Source organism: Capra hircus, chromosome 13, assembly GCF_001704415.2.
Source record: "Capra hircus breed San Clemente chromosome 13, ASM170441v1, whole genome shotgun sequence".
NCBI classification, from domain to species: Eukaryota; Metazoa; Chordata; class Mammalia; order Artiodactyla; family Bovidae; genus Capra; species Capra hircus.
The window spans coordinates 71,162,167-71,174,643 of NC_030820.1; the positions used below are offsets into that span (position 1 = coordinate 71,162,167).

Genomic DNA, 12,477 nt, shown 5'->3' on the forward strand with positions numbered 1-12,477 from the left:
CATGTGTATAGCACCTTTTTTTTTTTCAACCCATTCATCTGTCAATGGACCTGAAGGTTGTTTCCGTACCTTAGTTTCTGTGAATAATACCGCAATGAATGTGGAAATATATATACGTCTCCTCTAGAACCTGATTTCAACTCTCTTAGATATATATTCAGAGGTGGGATTGCTGGGTCATACAGTAAATCTACTTTTAATCTTTTGGGATGCAACCACACTCTTTTCCCTAATTGCTGGATCATTTTACGTTCCCAACAATGTCAAGGGTTCTCATTTTTCCATATCCCTGACAACTTGTTATATTTGGGGTTTTTTTAATAATAGCCAACCCATAAAGTGTGAGGAGACAACTCAATGGGGAAAGGAAAATCTCTTCAACAAATGGAGTTGGGAAAACAGGATATGCAGATGCAAAAGAATGAAACTGAACTTTATCTTACATCATACACAAAAAGCAATTCAAAATGGATTAGAGATTTAAAGACCTAGAATGTAAATTTCCTAGAAGAAAACATTAGGGGAAAGCTTCATGACATTGGACTTGGTGATGATATCTCGGATATAACACCAAAACCCGCAAGTAACAAAAGCAAAATTAGATAAGTGGGACTACATCAAACTAACTTAAAAAAATTCTGCACAGCAAAGGAAACAATCAACAGTGAAAAGGCAACTTATAAAATGGGAGAAAATATTTGGAAACATATCTGATACAGGATTAAAATCCAAAACACATAAGGAATTCCTACCATGCAATAGCAAAAAACAAACAAAAAACCTTGATTTAAAAGTTGGCAAAGGACTTAAACATTTCTCCAAAGACAGAGAAATAGCCAAAATATACATAAAAAGATGTTTAATTCACCAATCATCCAGGAAATACAAGACATTTCCACTTTCTTATGCTTTCCACTTCATCAAGCATATTTTTTCATCTTATATATTTCACCATTTTCCAACTATTTTAAAATGTTACCAAATTGGACCAGACTTCCTATCCTAATGACTAACCTAATAGTTAAAAGTGAATTGAAAACACCTGCATTCAAACTTTTTCGAGAAGTATCTTTGAGCAGCTTTTCTTATGGTCTCTGTGCCACAATTCTCTCATCTGTAAAAGAGCGGTGACATAGTACCTGTACCCCCAAGGGTTCTCACAAAGATAAGACGAGTTAATACATGAAAAGTGCTTAAAACAATATACGGTTCATAGGAAGTGCAACATACATACTGGCTACATTTTTAAAAATCATAAAAAAGCTAAAGAAGCAGTGACGACCTAAAGAAATCATCTTAAACTGAATTCTAACCCTAAACCAAGCAGAGTATCCCTTACTCAAGGAGAACAAAGGAAAGGAAAATCAAATTTGGTTAAGCACAGATTCCAGTGCCAAGGACAAGGGTAAGTAGTTTAAATGTATGGTCTCATTTAATTCACACCAAACACCTGGAAGGGAGGAGTTATTATCCTCATTCTACCGATGAGGATACAGGGACTCAGACACATACAGTGATTGCCCTCTACTGTACCACAAAACCAAAGTTCCCCAGAATTGCACCCGGAGGGGACAACTGGGGAAAACAAAACAAACAAACAAAAATGACCTCAGTGTCAGGCTGACTCCTACCTGCTTACACTCTTCTTGTTTCCAGCATTCACTAACACCTACACCCAGAGAACACTGCTTTCCCTTCAAAGCCACAACCCCTGACAAGCCCTTCTGGGGCTCTGTGAATAGCTGACACTCACTAGAACTTCCATAAAGATGTTCTGAGCCCCAGGGGAGAATCTAGAAGGGAGCAAGCATAGGAGTCAGAGAATTGCTATTGCTGATCCTTAACAGAGCTCAGTCCTCCACGGGGAACTCACTCCTGGACCACACCAGCCGACCCCAATGCTGGGATAGTGTGTCTCACCTCCAAGAGCTGGCCCGCTTTCTGGTACCTGGTCTCTCCCCTCCATCAATAAAAGGCTCCAGCCCCCAGGTGAGTAAGAACACCTCTGAACCTTGACCACCCACTTCACTTACTACCTACCTGGTCATGGACCAGGTCATGTGTACATTTAATATATATTCATGTATATTTTGATAATGTTAGTAAAAGACTGCCACTAAGTCACTTTAGTCGTGTCCAACTCCATGCGACCCCATAGACGGCAGCCCACCAGGCTCCCCCATCCCTGGGATTCTCTAGGCAAGAACACTGGAGTGGGTTGCCATTTCCTCCTCCAATGCATTAAAGTGAAAAGTGAAAGTGAAGTCGCTCAGTCATGTCCGACTCTTAACGACCCCATGGACTGCAGCCTACCAGGCTCCTCCGCCCATGGGATTTTCCAGGCAAGAGTACTCGAGTGGGGTACCATTGCCTTCTCTGAGTAAAATACTTCATTTAGTCAAATCAATAAACATATCCCCTCTCTAGGTAGGTGCAATCATCAGACAACACCTGTCACCAATATCACTCACCACACACTAATGTATATGCACCAGGAGCGCACGCGCACGCGCGCACACACACACACACACACACACACACACGCATACACATCTCTTTAAACAAGTGGCTTGAAAAAGCATCCAGGAATACAGTGACACAGCAGCTCTGTCCGCCAAGGGAGCAGAATGGTCTCAAACAGCATTTGAATAAATGCTCAGCATCCCTAACAACATCCCAAATAATTCATTTCCCTATTTTTGGAGAACAGACCAGGATAAGTCGAACTGGCCCCATTTATAAATAACTACAAGAAAATATAACCAACAGGTGGCCTAGAAAGATATTTTGTAAATAAAACAAGAAAGAATAAAGTATGCAGGGAAAAGAGAACTTTTCTAAAATATGTGTTGCATGAAATGCCATCAAATTTCAGGCTGCCTGCTTTGTGTTCTCCATGTATTTAAGAAAACCTAGTTTCTATGATGGAGAAGGCAATGGCACCCCACTCAGTACTCCTGCCTGGAAAATCCCATGGACGGAGGAGCCTGGTAGGCTGCAGTCCATGGGGTGGCTGAGAGTTGGACATGACTCAGTGACTTCACTTTCACTTTTCACTTTCATGCTTTGGAGAAGGAAATGGCAACCCACTCCAGTGTTCTTGCCTGGAGAATCCCAGGGACGGGGGAGCCTGGTGGGCTGCCGTCTATGGGGTCGCACAGAGTCGGACACAACTGAAGCGACTTAGCAGCAGCAGCAGCAGTTTCTATGAAAAAAAATTTTTTTAACTGAGGTTAACAGATAAATGGGATGTAGCTAAAAGGCTAAAAAATTAAATACAGGTAATTAAATATAAAGACTGTTTTGAAATGTAAGAGTTGATTAGAGAACTTTAATGTATTTGAAAGCTATAAGTTGCAGAACCAAGGCCATGGAATCCTGAAGCAGTGATATGTAAAATAAAACTTTCCAGAAATGAAGAAAAAAGAAGGTGATGAAGATCCTTATGGCATTTCTAGTTCTCTAGGAACATAAAACCTTGTTTTAGCCGTCATTAAAAGCAAATCTCCATACATTATAATATCTTTTCTCAGGCATTTTAGTTATTTGATTCAATAAGGTGCTACTTGGAAGAGAAAAATAAATAAGAAGTTCCTAAGAAGAAAGGTTATATATAGTTACATCTGGCTGGACGCAGTAGAACAGGTGTCCTGGGTAGAAGAAAGTGTTAGCAAGACAAGTACTCATGCAGCAGACACTTGAGAGAAATCAGAGAAGATGTGCTGGGGGACAAGGGGATGAAAACAGGCAATCTCACCCTCCTTCTCCAGGGGCGCATTGGTGAAGGGGGAAGGGCACTGTCATGACGCATACATCCTCCCTGGGTCAGGAGGATCCCCCGGAGGAGGGCATGGCAACCCCCTCCAGTAATCTTGCCTGGAGAATCCTATGGACAGAGGAGCCTGGCAGGCTACAGTCCATAGGGTTGCAAAGAGTCAGACACGACTGAAGCAAAGAGTCGGACACGACTGAAGCACCTCAGCTGCACTGTGGTGACTGCATGCCTCCGGGAAGTGTACTGTGGTGACTGAATAAAGTCCTCCTCCTCAAAAAACAAACAAAAAAACCCTCTGTATCTTAATGCCTAGAACATGTGAATCTGTTACTGACATGGCAAAAGAGACTTTGTACCTATAATTAAGTTAAGGATCCTGAGGTGGGGGGATTCTCCTGGATTATCTGTTGGACCCCATGTAATCACAAGGGTCCTAAGTAGAAACAGGGGGAAGGAGCAGAGTCAGAGGAGATGTGCTGACAGAAGCCGAGGTCTGGATAGGGCAGACCGTGTGCCAAGGGATGCAGGTGGCCTCTAGAAGCCAACTTGCCTGAAAGGGCAAGGAAACAGGTCTCCCCCTAAGCCCCTAGCTCAGACAGTAAAGCATCTGCCGGCAATGCAGGAGATCTGGGTTTGATCCCTGGGATGGGAAGATCCCCTGGAGAACGAAGTGGGAACCCACTCCAGTACTCTTGCCTGGAGAATTCCATGGACAGAGGAGCCTGGCGAGCTATAGTCCACGGGGTTGCAAAGAGTTAGACACGACTGAGCAACTAACACACAGCACAACTAAGCCTCTAGAAGGAACACAGCCCTGCTGATACCTTGATTTTAGGCTTCTGACCTCCAGAGCTGTAACATAATAAATCTATGCTATTTTAAGTCATTAAGTTTGCGGTGATTTGTTACGGAAGCCATAGGAAGCTAATACAGGGGCTTTACTAAAAAGATAAATACTCAGGTGCAGAATAAACTCCAGCCTCTGTACCTCATGCCTGACTTACAGGGTCAATGATTTCCTAGTACCAGTTAAAGTGCTAACATGAACTATGATAATAAAGGCAGAATTTCCAAAGAGCCTTTGGATTCTTGGATAAGCCTGTTACTACAGGTACCAGTGCAGATGGAACGCTCCCTTGATAAAATTACAAGAAAGAAAATCAGGAATATGAAAGACAAGAGAGATATACAGATAATGAGCATTTCTAAAACATAGATTTGTTGTTGCTGTTGTTGTTAATCGCTAAGTCACCTCTGACTCTTTTACAATTCTATGGACTATAGCCCACCAGGCTTCTCTGTCCATAGCATTTCCCAAGCAAGAATACTGGAGTGGGTTTTCATTTCCTTCTCCAGGGGATCTTCCCGACCCATGGATCAAACCCACATCTCCTGCATTACCAGGCAGATTCTTTACCACTGAGCTCTCAGGAAAGCCCAAAAGATTATAGATCAGACTTTTTTAAAAAGCTACACTGAAAGTTCAAACATCCTAAATAGTAGTTTTTCAAGCAACAAACAAGAAAAAATAAGACATTTCTATGTGTAAACATTTACATAATTAAAAGATATTTTCAGACTTCTCCTCTACAATACTAGGGTATAAAAGCTAATGATTAAATATTCACAAGGTTTCAAAGCACTCTTTGTTCATATATATGGAAGAATCAAAGAGATATTTCCAAATGTAAAAGGATGCAGAAAGCACCTACAGAAACACCACCACCATCATCCACTCATTTCCTCTGCCAATTAACCCTCCTCAGGAAACTCTTAAAGTGAATACCCTAACCAAACAGGGATTCCTTTTTTTAAAGGAAGAATGGGTAGTTATATTTTAAAGGCCAGGTAGTGAGCATCACTCACTTTTTTCAGCTTGAACAAGCTGAAAAAAAAGAAGAAGAATTTTCTTTAACGATTATCTAAATCCAGTTATAAACAATATAAATGCTATTAGTAGTTCTTTTAAAAAAGACATAGAGTTTAGAAAGCAGGACGTTCGGCTTGTGAGCGGGAACTTCTCGGTCGTGCACAGAAAAAGAACGATTTTAAAATGGGTGATGTTGAGAAGGGCAAGATTTTTGTTCAGAAGTGTGCCCAGTGCCATACTGTGGAAAAGGGAGGGAAGCACAAGACTGGGCCAAACCTCCATGGTCTGTTTGGACGAAAGACAGGTCAGGCTGCTGGATTCTCTTACACAGATGCCAACAAAGACAAAGGTATCACCTGGGGAGAGGAGACGCTGATGGAGTACTTGGAGAATCCCAAGAAGTACATCCCTGGAACCAAGATGATCTTTGCTGGCATTAAGAAGAAGGGAGAGAGGGAGGACTTGATAGCTTATCTCAAAAAAGCTACCAATGAGTAATAGTTGGCCACTGCCTTATTTATTATGAAACAGAAGTGTCTCATGACTTTTTCTGTGTACCATATTTAAATTGATCTCATACACTAGAATTCAGATCATGAATGGCTGATGGAATAATTCTGTTGGACAGTCCTGATTTAAATAAGATTGGTCTGTGGCTAAAAATAAATAAATAAATAAATAAATAATAAAAAAGACATAGAGGCATGTAATTTAAAAATAATGACTAAATTAGAAACATAGATAAAAATCCTATTTGGCATCCCATATCCTAAACAACTGAGAAATAAGTTAGGAAGTGAAATTTAAGTATGTTTCCAACACAGCTAAATGTATAATAGTGAAACTAAGAGCAGAATCCAACAGGAATACCAAACTAATAAACCAGGGATCAGCAATCTCTTTCTACAGAAAAGGCCAGCTGGTAAATATTTCAGGCTTCTGAGACACACAGAGTTATTGTCTGTATATTTCTTATTTTGTTTTGCAACAATTTAAAAATGAGAAAAGCCATTCATGGACTGTGTGCAGTACAAAAATAGGCTGTAGGTTGGCAAGCCCTGCACTAGAGCTAAAAAGAAAGGGAGATGGGAAGAAAGAAAACTCTAAAAACAAGCAGAAGAAATAGAAAGCATCACACAGAGAAGATGAAAGTCAGCAAAATAGAGCAGTTGTGACAATGAGTATAAATGGTCTCCATTTCCCTAAAGACACTGAGTCCAAAACTGAGTACAATGAACTATTTTCCATGAGACACGATCTTAAGCAATGAGATTCAAAAAGGTTAAATGTGAAAGAATGGGCAGGTTTGATAGGCACCTACTAGTAAAAATGCAGGTGTACCAATACCCATATCAAAGTAGAATTCAAAAATAAGGCATTAAATAATATAAAGGACCATAAAGAAGGTTAAACCCTGAAGAATTGATGCTTTCAAACTATGGTGCTGGAGAAGACTCTTGAGAGTCCCTTGAACGGCAAGGAGATCAAACCAGTCAATCCTAAAGGAAATCAACCCTAAATCTTCATTGGAAGACTGATAGTGAAGCTGAAGCTCCAATACTTTGGCCACCTGATGCAAAGAGCTGACTCACTGGAAAAGACCCTGATGCTGGGAAAGATTGAGGGTAGGAGACGGGGATGACTGACGATGAGATGGCTGGATGGCATCACCGACTCGATGGACATAAGTTTGAGCAAGCTCCGAGAAATAGCGAAGGACAGGGGAGCCTGGTGTGTTGCAGTTCATGGGGTCGCAAAGTCAAACAACTTAGCAACTGAACAACAACAACAAGTACAAAGGAAGTCATTTTATATTGATAAAAGATGTAATTATACAAAGAAATCCTAACTATCATGACAGTTTCTGCAACAAGTTAACACCATGTTGAAATATCATAAAGCTAACTGTTAGAAATCAAGAAATCAACAGAAGCATAAGAGTAAGGTAACTTTATGTGCCTCGCTGAGTGCCCAATTGCGCCCAATCTAAGAGGCAAAATTCAAATAAGGATCGGAAAACACTGGCATAATTATCAATGCTGATATAAAAGAGAGAAATGAAAGTTTTTTTTTTTCTTAGAAAGAATTCATTTTACTGTGCTTTAAGTATTTTTAAATGGTTTTAAAATAATAATAATGCCCCAAAAGAACCTCAGCAGATAATTTTTAAGTGCTTTATAAGCTGTATTATCTGATCACAAAACCAAAGGTTAAATAACACTTAACCCACTGATAAATTTTAAAAGAGCAGAGAAAAAGATGGAACACACCACTATTCATTTCACAATGAATTTCTATAAAATTTCTATAGTAATCATGACACCAAAATGTGACCAAAATTGCAAAAATTATAAAACGATAAGCCAATATCAAGTGCCTAAATCTTTTAAAAGAACTAAGAAACCAAGTCCTATTATGTATGAAAACAATAATGCAATACAACTAAGTAAATTTCATTCCAGAAATACAAGGATATTGCAGCATTAATAAATCAATTGATACATTTAATCCAAAGTGAAATAAATTTTAAATTAAAAATCACACAAGTAAATCAATAGATGCCAAAAGATACTTGATTAGAATTAATATCTATTCTTGACTTAAATTCTTAGTAAAAGAGTTGAGTTGTTATTATTTGAAAGTGATTATCTACCTGGGAAAGTCAAAGTAATCAACAGAAAAGCATTAGAACTTAACATACAAATTCAACAAGATATTCAGCTTAGAAGTAAGTAAATAAACTCATAGCTTCATCATATAACATGATCAGCCAATAACAAAATATAAAGCTGGGGAGGAAAATATCCCATTTGCCACGGATACACCTATAAACGTACATGTGAATGGGTATAGTCAAATACATGTAACACACACAATAATACACAAAGTGTATTTGTAAATGTTTAACTACTGGCTCTCCTGCAAAAAGAGATCCTGGTTTCTAGCATTCACTGTAGATTTCTGTGGTTTAAAGATTCACACAATGATGAATTAATAATGACCAACATGCTACCGTTGAACATAGAACTTGAAAGAGATGTATCATGGAATACCATTATACAGTAATTCTACCTTACAGATATACAGTAAGCATAAATAACTCTAAGAACATAGATAATGATAATGTATAATAATAAAAAGTCATGAGTTCTGAATATTTTAATATAATTTATATCATTGTAATTTTATACTATTTAAGTTTTAAGAATGACTGTGTTTAGTTAAGTACTATCTTATCAAAGTACTGAAATCTTAATATTCAACTCTTGCAAGCAGATATAGACTGGCTTCAGCACATCATTGTTTAAAAAAAAAATTCTCAACCAGAAAGATTCAGCACTTACAAAAATATCACTAAGTTTCACTGAGAGCCATAAGATAAAACTTCACCAAACATATCATGCTTATAGATGGGAAGACTTAATATGCTGAAGATACTGATTCTCTATAGATTCATCTATACATTTAAGAAATCACAAACAATACCCCAGTTTAATTTTCTTTGGGGACAACGGTCAAGGGGAGGGAAGAGGAGCTGACAAAGCTATCTTAAATTTGCTCTGTAAAAATCAGCATACGGGGGCGGGGGTGGGGGGGAAGCATGTATGATGGTATCTAGAAAAATGGTAACCTATGTGACCTAAGCTAAAATGAGGAACCTATTTGCAGGGAGACGCAGACAGAGAGCACACTTGTGGACACAGCAGCGGAAGGAGAGGGTGGGGCGAGTGGAGGAAGCAGCGCGGCCATATACACACCACCGTGCGTAAAAGAGACAGCTGGTGGGGAGCTGCCGAACATCACAGGGGGCCCAGCTCCACGCTCTGTGATGACCTAGGGGCGGGGCCCAGGAGGGGAGGGAGGCTCGAGAGGGAGGGGATATACGTATGACTGTATGGCAGAAACCGATACAACATTGTAAACCAATTTTCCTACAATTAAGAAAAATTAAACAAAGAAACATGCAAGAATACCTAGGAAAATTCTGCAAAGACAACACTCAGGGAGGCAGCCGATCGTAAAGCTATTACTAGACTAGAAGGGGGCTTCCCCTGTGGCTCTGCTGGTTACGAATCCGCGTACAACGCGGGAGACCCTGGTTCAATTCCTGGGTCAGGAAGATCTACTGCAGAAGGGAAAGGCCACCCACTCCAGTATTCTGGCCTAGAGAATGCCATGGACTGTATAGTCCATGGGATCGCAAAGAGTCAGACACGACTGAGCAAATTTCACAGGCTAGAATGTTGAGAAAAATATGGTACCAAGGATCTGGTTCATGATCTGAGCCACAGTCAGCTCCTGGTCTTGTTTTTGCTGACTGTATAGAGCCTCTCCATCTTTGGCTGCAAAGAATATAATCAATCTGATTTCGATGTTGACCATCTGGTGATGTCCATGTGTAGAGTCTTCTCTTGTGTTGTTGGAAGAGGGTGTTTGCTATGACCAGTGCATTTTCTCGGCAAAACTCTATTAGTCTTTGTCCTGCTTCATTCTGCATTCCAAGGCCAAATTTGCCTGTTACTCCAGGTGTTCCTTGACTTCCTACTTTGGCATTCCAGTCCCCTAGAAAAGGACATCTTTTTTGGGTGTTAGTTCTAAAAGATCTTGTAGGTCTTCATAAAACCATTCAACTTCAGTTTCTTCAGCGTTACTGGTTGGGGCATAGACTTGGATAACTGTGATATTGAATGGTTTGCCTTGGAGACGAACAGAGATCATTCTGTCGTTTTTGAGATTGCATCCACGTACTGCATTTCGGACTCTTTTGTTGACCATGATGGCTACTCCATTTCTTCTGAGGGATTCCTGCCCGCAGTAGTAGATGTAATGGTCATCTGAGTTAAATTCACCCATTCCAGTCCATTTTAGTTTGCTGATTCCTAAAATGTCAACGTTCACCCTTGCCATCTCTTGTTTGACCACTTTCAATTTGCCTTGATTCATGGACCTGACATTCCAGGTTCCTATGCAATATTGCTCTTTACAGCATTGGATCTTGCTTCTATCACCAGTCACAACCACAACTGGGTATTGCTTTTGCTTTGGCTCCATCCCTTCATTCTTTCTGGAGTTATTTCTCCACTGATCTCCAGTAGCATATTGGGCACCTGGTGCTGGAGAAGACTCTTGAGAGTCCCTTGGACTAAAAGGAGATCCAACCAGTCCATTCTGAAGGAGATCAACCCTGGGATTTCTTTGGAAGGAATGATGCTAAAGCTGAAGCTCCAGTAATTTGGACACCCCACGCGAAGAGCTGACTCATTGGAAAAGACTCTGACGCTGGGAGGGATTGGGGGCAGGAGGAGAAGGGGTCGACCCAGGATGAGATGGCTGGATGGCATCACGGACTCGATGGATGTGAGTCTGAGTGAACTCCGGGAGTTGGTGATGGACAGGGAGGCCTGACGTGCTGCGATTCATGGGGTCGCAGAGAGTCGGACACGACTGAGCGACTGAACTGAACTGAACTGAAGGATCTGGTCCCATCACTTCATGTCAAATAGATGGGGAAAAAGTGGAAACAGTGACAGATTTTATTTTCTTGGGCTCCAAAGTCACTGTAGCCATGAAATCAAAAGACACTTGTTTCTTGGAAGAAAAGCTATGACATACTTAGACGGTGCATTAGAAATCAGAGACATCACTTTACCAAAAAAGGTCCATGTAGTCAAAGCTATGATTTTTCCATAATCATGTATGGATGTGAGAGTTGGACCATAAAGAAGACTGAGCGCCAAACAACTGATGTTTTCAAACTGAGGTGCTGGAGGAGACTCTTGGGAGTCCCTTGGACTGCAAGGAGATCAATGAATATTCAGTGGAAGGACTGGTGCTGAAGCTAATGCTCCAGTACTCTGGTCACATGATACGAAGAGCTGACTCACTGGAAAAGAACCCAATGCTGCGAAAGATTGGGGGCAAGAGGAGAAGGGGAGACAGAGGAAAAGCCAGTTGGATGGCATCACTGGTTCAATGAACATGAGTTTGAGCAAACTCAGGGAGATAGTGAAGGACAGGGAAGCCTGGTGTGCTACAGTTCATAGGGTCACAGAGCCCGACATGACTTGGCAATTGAACAACAACTAGTACTGAAGAAACAGAAGCACTGATTTCCGTCCACCGGGACAGGAAGATACCCAAACAAGTAATTCCAATCCCATGTGGCAAGTGCCAAGATGGTAGCCAAGAGGACTTTGGGGCACTGACGAGCCTGCAAAAGACACAGAAAGGAAGTGACATCTCAACAGACTTGCTTTTTCACGTCCTTTGAATCTTTCATCAAACTGCTTTCCAAAAGGCCTGTACCCATTTGAGTATGTAAGAGTATTTTCTAACATGAATGCCAATGCTGAGCATTATGTCATTTTTATTATATCTTGCCTAGTTTGACAGGTGGAAATGGTACTTTATCTTAATCAGTATGCCTGATGGCTAATAAGGCTGGTAATATTTCATACACTTACTGGGTGTTTCCAGTTCTACTTTTGTGGAAATCCATCTCTCCTCCAAGCTTGCTCGGACCCCCATGCCATCTTATTACTCCCAGTACATGGTGCCGAGGCCATGTGTATGTTGAAGACTGCAAATCAGGAGTAGGGCTGGGTCTATTTTATCCCTGTGTGTGCAGCAGAAAGCACTGCCCAGCTTATAGGAGATGCTCTGACAGCATGTGCCAAATGAACAATACAGCAGGCTCTTGAGCCCTTGGTTCTTCTCCACTGGGGTGTCAGCAGCAGCCATATCTGAACCACAAAAAAAATTGTGCTGCTTTCCCAAAGACACTCCTGCCATCATTATTAACAGCAACTGGGCACAAACAAGGAGAAAAACA

At 40.7% G+C, this 12,477-nt stretch overlaps 1 protein-coding gene and 1 pseudogene across 6 annotated transcripts in view; one reads left to right on the plus strand and one right to left on the minus strand.

The window, feature by feature from the left end:
• Positions 1 to 12,477, minus strand: part of PTPRT (protein tyrosine phosphatase, receptor type T) — a 1,156,023-nt gene that overhangs the window by 901,134 nt on the left and 242,412 nt on the right. The gene's annotated exons all lie outside the window — the stretch shown is intronic.
• LOC102189879 lies at positions 5,776 to 6,241 on the plus strand (annotated as a pseudogene).